The 7172-nt window shown below is 45.6% G+C and overlaps 1 pseudogene; it reads right to left on the minus strand.

The window, feature by feature from the left end:
* Positions 1-101: 101 nt before the first annotated feature.
* On the minus strand, positions 102-5683 carry LOC136700277 (gastrula zinc finger protein XlCGF52.1-like; annotated as a pseudogene).
* Between the last annotated feature and the right edge of the window lie 1489 nt (positions 5684-7172).

The raw sequence follows: 7172 nt of genomic DNA on the forward strand, positions 1-7172 counted from the left end.
GATCAGCGGGGCTGTTCCTACCAATCATGCCCCTCCAGGTCTCACTGTCAACAAATGTATAAAGAAAATAAAGAATAATACTTTGCGAGCTTAAGAGGTGTTTAGCTACTGTTGTTACTGCAGCTGCTGCCGCTGCTGAGGTTGGGTTTCTCTCTTTTATGGATCTGCTCGTGTGCTTTAAGGTGGCCTGACTGGCTGAAGCTCTTGCCGCAATAGCAGCAGTTGAAGGGCTCCTCACCCATGTGAACTTGCTGGTGGTGGCGGAAACTCATCTCCTTGGCGAAGGTCTTGCCGCAGTGCAAGCAGCAGAAGGGCCTTTCCCCGGTGTGGCTCAGCTGGTGGGCTTTCGGTTCCTTTGACTGGCAGAAGCTCTTGCCTCACTTGGTGTCACCCGTGTGGAGCCTCTGGTGCGAGTGGAGGTGGTGCACCTTGGTGAAGCCTTTGAGGCAGCGGGCACAGGTGTAGGGCTTCTGCCCCGTGTGGATGAGCTGGTGCCTCTTCAGCTTGCCTGCCTGGCCGCACTCTTGAACCTCTTGCCACACTGCAAGCAGGTGTAAGGCCTCTCTCCGGTGTGGATTCACTGGTGAGTTTTCAGGTTACCCAAAGTGCTGAAGTCTTTGCCGCACTGCATGCAGGTGTCTCCCGTGAGATTGCAAGGTATGCGAGAGTGCGATTTTGTGCCGGCCTTGGGGCCCTTACCTGCCTCGGCCAACCGCAGCTCGTACAGGTGTCCTGTCTGGACCTCGGGGTCCATCTTGACCATGCCTTCATTTGGGTGCAGCTTGTTGAGCTCAGTGCGCAGTTCCGCCATGTGCATAGACTCTAGGCCAGGGGTCTCAAACTCAATTTACCCGGGGGCCGCTGGAGGTAGAGTCTGGGTGAGGCTGGGCCCCATCAGGTTTTCCACAAGAAAAGCTCTTACAAAAACATTCCAATGTTATCAAATGTCTTTATTTTTATTTTTTAACACAAAATAAGACGAAAAAATAAATAAATTAACAATTCATAAGAAAAAAAATAAAATCAATCAGTAATAAATAAATAAAATGAAAATAATAATAATGATAATAATAATAATAATAATACAGCAGATATAGAACACTGAAGAAACCACATATAGTTGCTGACTAGAGAAATGTAATTATTATTATTAAGATTCAAATGTCTGTATTAACAGTTCTTTAACCTTTAACTTTCTGAACATGAATGGAACATTGAACATAAACAGTTATGAACATGGCTTCTTCTGCCTACTTCTTACTGCTAGAGATCTGGCAGCGCTTCCTCTTGCATAGCCGAGCCACATTTGGCTTAAGGGAGGAGGCAGTTGAGACCCTCAGTAGGGCTTGAAGATGCTCATCAGTAAGTCTGGACCTGTACTTGGACTTATTGAAGTTCACGGTAGAGAAGAGCTTTTCGCACATGTGCTCCCTAAAAGACACATGGTCCGCTTGAACATTCGGGAAAGCTCAGGGAAGCTGGGAGGCAATTCTCTCAAAAATTGCCCGAGCTTGTCTGCTTTTCCACTCACCTCCCTGAACTTGGCTCTGAGTTCAGAGTTGCACTGCAGGTCAATGAGCTCCATTTGAAGCACAGGGGGGGCATTTTGCACATCAAAGGAGAAGGGGTCCGCAAAAATTTGAAATGCGGCTCTGTGCGTCTTGAAGTCTGCAAATCTATGATCAAATTCCTCCTGTAGCATCAAAATGGCATCCACATACTTCTCACCACTGAATGGTGTGCCTGCATCCATGAGTGCCTTGCATGCTGGGAAATGGCAAAGGTTTGTTTGAGAAAGCTGGGCTTTCCATAACATAAGTTTCGCAGAGAATGCTCTCACGTTGTCATAGGCAGCACTGACAAGTTGCCCCTGGCCTTGTAACTTCTTGTTCAGTACATTAAGCTCATGTGTAATATCAACAAGAAAAGTTAAGTCCATGAGCCATTTGGGATCACTTAGCACGGGAACAGCAACCCCATCTTTCTCCATGAAGGCTTTCACTTCCGCTCTCAACTCAAAAAATCTCTTCAATATGTTTCCCCTGCTGAGCCAACGTACCTCGGTGAAGTAGAGCACATCCCCATATTCTGACTCCATTTCCTCTAATAAAGCACGGAACCTTCTGTGCTTTAAGCTCCTGGATCTGATTTGGTTGATGCATTTCACAACTACAGACATCACATTGTCAAACCTCAGGCATTTGCTGCAAAGGGCCTGCTGATGGATAATGCAGTGCAGAGCAATGGCCTCCTCCACACTCTCCTCTTCCAGTTTTTTTTTTAACAAGTGCCACCAGTCCATTTTTCCTCCCTGTCATTGATGGCGCTCCATCGGTTGTTATTCCAACAAACCTCTTCCATGGCAAACCGGCATTCTCAATGGCATCACACAGCTGGTGAAATATCTCCTGAGCGGTGGTCTGGCCATGCATTGGAATTACTGTGAGCAACTTCTCTATAACTTCAAAATTGTCATCAACACCACGGACATAGATTGCGAGCTGGGCAGTGTCGGCGATGTCTGTGGACTCATCAAGAGCGACTGAGTATACACTGAAACGTTTTGCTTTCTCACACAGTTGATCATAAACGTCACTTGACAGGTCAGAAATGCGCTCTGCCACGGTGTTTGGCAGAAAGGCTGATGTTGCTAAACTGACCTTTCTTTTCTGGACAGACAATACTTGCAGCCTGTAATATGCACTTTTTGACAAATTCACCTCCTATGAATGGCTTTCCTGCTTTAGCAATCATCTCACTAACCACGTAGCTAGCTTCGACTGCTGCATTATTCTCTTTGGTTGCTTTCTTAAAGAAATCTTGTTGCCTCAGTAGACATGTTTTAAGATTAGCAACCCGGTTGTCTCTCTCATCTCCCTGGTATTTTGCATACTCCTCAGCATGTCTAGTTGTGTAATGACGTTTCAAATTGTACTCTTTGTGCACTGCAACTTTCTCTGTGCAAATAAGACACGTCGGGATGCCCCTGTGCTCAACAAAGAAATATTGCACTTCCCACTTTTCCTGAAATTGTCTGTGCTCATCACAAATCTTTCTCTTCACTGCAGGCTTTGAAAAAGACATGTTTGGGGCTGTATAATATATATAATTCCACTTGGTGTCGCTGTGGCGTTGAAGTTTCAGTTTCAGTGTTTAGCCGATGAGTCTTTTCCGCTTCTTTCTCTGTCCCGTTGAGCAGCAACTTCCGGGTTCAGACTGGACGCCGAAGCGCATGAAGCGAAAAGCGGGATGCATATATTCCAGAAAATGTTCGGGACTCAGACACAGTCGCAATCTTCAAATGTAGGCTAAAAACTCATTTGTTTAGTTTATCTTTTGGTAGCTAATGCAGCCCCATAGATAAAGGCGGCAGATCCGGGGGGTGCATGGACACGGGGAATTATAGTAAACTGAGACGCTGGTGCTGTCGTCCCGCCGCTTCTCGCGATCACTCAGGTTTGTTGACGGTGGAGCGGAGGGATGCCAGTGTTTCAGGATGCTCCCGTGTCTGTGTGTCCTTCTGGTTCTCTCCTTTTAGTTAAAGCTGTCATAGTCAGATCTGCCGGAGTCATTAGCCACACTCTGGAAATTTTCATATTTTCTACTTTACAAACACAAAACAGTTCAAAACTAATTCCATCCCTTTACATCTTTCCGAGTAAACGACTGCCCACCTGTCTGTCTGGACACTGATGGATGACTGTCGAGATCCTCCTCCACGCTACAGATCAGCTGCCCACGCTCCAGCAACCACCAAGTGCCTTGAAGCTGCCCCTACACTGAAGTTCTCACGGACTACTAACTATTATCACCAGTAGATTGACCAGAGGACGATGGGTCACCCCTTGTGAGCCTTGGTTCCTCCCAAGGTTTCTTCCTCAGCTGGGGGAGATTTCTCTTGCCACTGTCGCCCCTGGCTTGCTCACTTGAGGGCTTTACAATTTGTTTTTACATTTCATTTCAAATCTTGTCTTACTGGAATTCTGTGAAGCCGCTTTGTGACAACATCAGTTGTGAAAAGCGCTATATAAATAAATTTGATTTGATTTGATTTGATATATTCGCAATAAACCCGGCCGATGTCCCGCCCCCGAGAGCAATATACCCAGGGTGCGATTTGTGAAAAAAAACAGAGGGGGGATAATTTTGAGAAACATTTTATTCAGAAAAATGACCACAATAGTGTGAAAACATGAAAACAGTGAATTCTTGTGTAGATAAACCTCACACTCCTACTCCTACCTATTTTGAACGTGAACTTAAATATATTTTTTTTTAATTGTTAAATTTGTGAAAAACACCACAGTTTAAGTTAGAACGTGAACTTAAAAAATAAAAAATATAGTTTTTAAATATAATACAATTTTAATTCATGATATAGAGCCTATTTTGAGGAACTCGGAACACCAAGACGGTGCTTCTCTATTCCGGCGGATCGGAGGGAGAGAGAAGCCCTGGGTCGGGAAGGAGCCGCCGCCCGTCTCTCTCTCTCCTCACTTCACGTTGTTTACATCAATAGAGGGAAAATTGAATTCGGGCCGAAAGTGAGAGAGAGAGCGCTTTGGTAGAGAGACATAGAGTAACAACAAAGAGAGAGCGCCGGCCTCGATAAAGCTGTTATTAATCAGAGAAATAAAAAGTTTCCTGGTTGTTTCACAGCGGTTACATTCAGCAGGTACAGACACGCCCACAGCAACACACCTTAGCGGTTTCCCTGTTCCTGTCTGAATACGCGCACACAGCGCTGTCCATGGTGCTGAGACGCTGACCCGGCTATACAAGCGCTGAGGCACATATCATAGGAGGATAAAAATAATTCAGCAGAGGGTGGGACGTGTAAACCAGAGGGTGGGAAAGTCCCCACCATCCCCACCGGCAAATCGCACCCTGAATATATCCCACTGTGATTGGTAGGTTCGTTCAGCTCCGCACACAACACTGAGAAGTGCCAATCATATCAAACTCGCGGGCCGCGCTAACATTGAACTTTCATATCAAGGCGGGGCCACAAACTATCGTCCTGAGGGCCGCAGTTGGCCCGCGGGCCGCGAGCTTGAGACCCCTGCTCTAGGCCATTCATCTCTGACTTGAGGTGGCTGGACATGAGGTTGTTTTCATACTCTGGTTTGAGGGACGCCAGCTCCCTGGTGTAGTAACACTGAAGGTCGGCGTACTGCTCTGATTTGATGTACTCCAGGCTGTCGGGCACATGGGTGATGTAGTCGAAGACGAGGCTGGGTTCACAGTTGTCTTCAGCTGCTCAGCTGGGGCTCTCTGATTCACACAGTGGAGCTGGACGAGATGAGTGACGAGACTAAGAAGAACACCCTGAAAATACATTTTCTAAACTCTTACCACAGCAACACACCTACGTCACATGGACCAGACGCCCGAACCACCTCAACTGGCTCCCCTCAATGTGGAGGAGCAGTGGCTCCACTCTGAGTTTCTCCCAGATGTCTGAGCTCCTAACCCTGTCTCTAAGGGAGAGTCCAAATGGCCTGCTGAGAAAACTCAATGTCATTCCTTCTGTCACTACCCAAAGCTCTTGACCATAGGTGAGGGTTGGGACGTAGATTGAACATTGCTTTTCTGCCCAGCTCTCTCTCACCACAATGGACCGGTACAGAGCCCGCATTAATGCTGACGCTGCACCAATCCGCCTGTCAATCTCCCGCTCCATCTTTCCCTCACTCGTGAACAAGACCCAGGGGTGTTTAAACTCCTCCACTTGAGGCAGGTTCTCACTTCCAACCTGGAGAGAGCACTCCACCCTTTTCTGACTCAGTACCATGGACTCAGATTTGGAGGTGCTGATTCTCATCCGTACCACTTCACACTCAGCTGCAGACTGGTCCAGCAAGAGCTGTAGGTCCCGGCTCGATGAAGCCAACAAGACCATGTCATCCGCAAAAAGCAGACAGGGGATTCTGAGACCTTCAATCCAGACACCTTCCGCCACTCTGACTTTCCGGTGAAGAGAGGTGCTGAGCTGATCACCACCTAGAGATCGGTTTCAGAGCCCATACTCTGTGTCGTGGTGAGCCCGACTATATCAAGCTGATACCTCTGAAGGTCACACACCAGCTCAAGCTCCTTTCCCACCAGAGAGGTTACATTCCATGTTCCAAGAGCCAGTTTCAGTAACCGAGGATCAGAACACCAGGGTCCCCGCCCTCAGCTTCCACCCGCTCCACGTTGCACCAGACCCAGATTACTACCTAAAGGTATTATTAATTATAATTAGAGATTTCTTGACAAAACAAAATCCTCCAAATATGAATCCACTGCAATGGCCTTCAGATACTGGTTTTGGACCTTGTGTCTTTCATATAGCAATGTCTCTGGATTCTCTGAATCCTCTAATGATATTATGGGGCTGTAGATGATGAAATCCCCAGGTTCTTTAATATTTAAGGTTGAGAAAGATTATTCTTGAATTATTTCACTGTTTATCCACACAGTTTTTGACAGAGCAGTGAACCCCTCCCCATCTTTACTTCTGACAGACTCTGCCTCTCATAGACACTCTCCTTAAACCCAAATATGTCATTGTCCTGTCACTACTTAACCACATTTATATTTTTGTAGGATTTACCAGTGTTTTGTTTTCAGTCCCAACCTTTTCAAAATTCAAAATTGGTGAATGAAAAAACAAAAACAAAAACAAAAACAGAAAAAAACACAGTTTCTTAGTTTCAACATGTGAAATATTGACTTTATCATCATTTCCATTAAAGTTAGGTTTTAAATGATTTGCTCATCATTGTGTTCTGTTTTTATTTACATTTGGCACAGAACTGGCTACAGAGTGTTATCACAGGTCTAAACATCAGTTAAAGGTTTCAGAACGTCTTATTTCTCTGAGCACCTCATTCATCCTCCCACTGAGCTCTGACCTTCTTTAAATCTTAGACTCGTAAAGACATGAGCTGGGACTATAACTGCATAATAAGCCCTTTATCAGCAACAGACAGAGAAAGACATTCATCCACACGCAGTCATGTGAAGAACATTTGTAATGAATCAGGAGGCATTTTAAAAATTATTGTGAAGAAACTCAGATAAAATAAATGTATGTTGCACAATAAAGACTGGATATGAATCGGTTAAAGAGTTCTTTTGACCATGTGATGTACAAACTCTGGTTACATGATGGTAAGTGCCAGGAA

Source organism: Hoplias malabaricus, chromosome 6 (genome assembly GCF_029633855.1).
Source record: "Hoplias malabaricus isolate fHopMal1 chromosome 6, fHopMal1.hap1, whole genome shotgun sequence".
Classification (NCBI taxonomy): domain Eukaryota; kingdom Metazoa; phylum Chordata; class Actinopteri; order Characiformes; family Erythrinidae; genus Hoplias; species Hoplias malabaricus.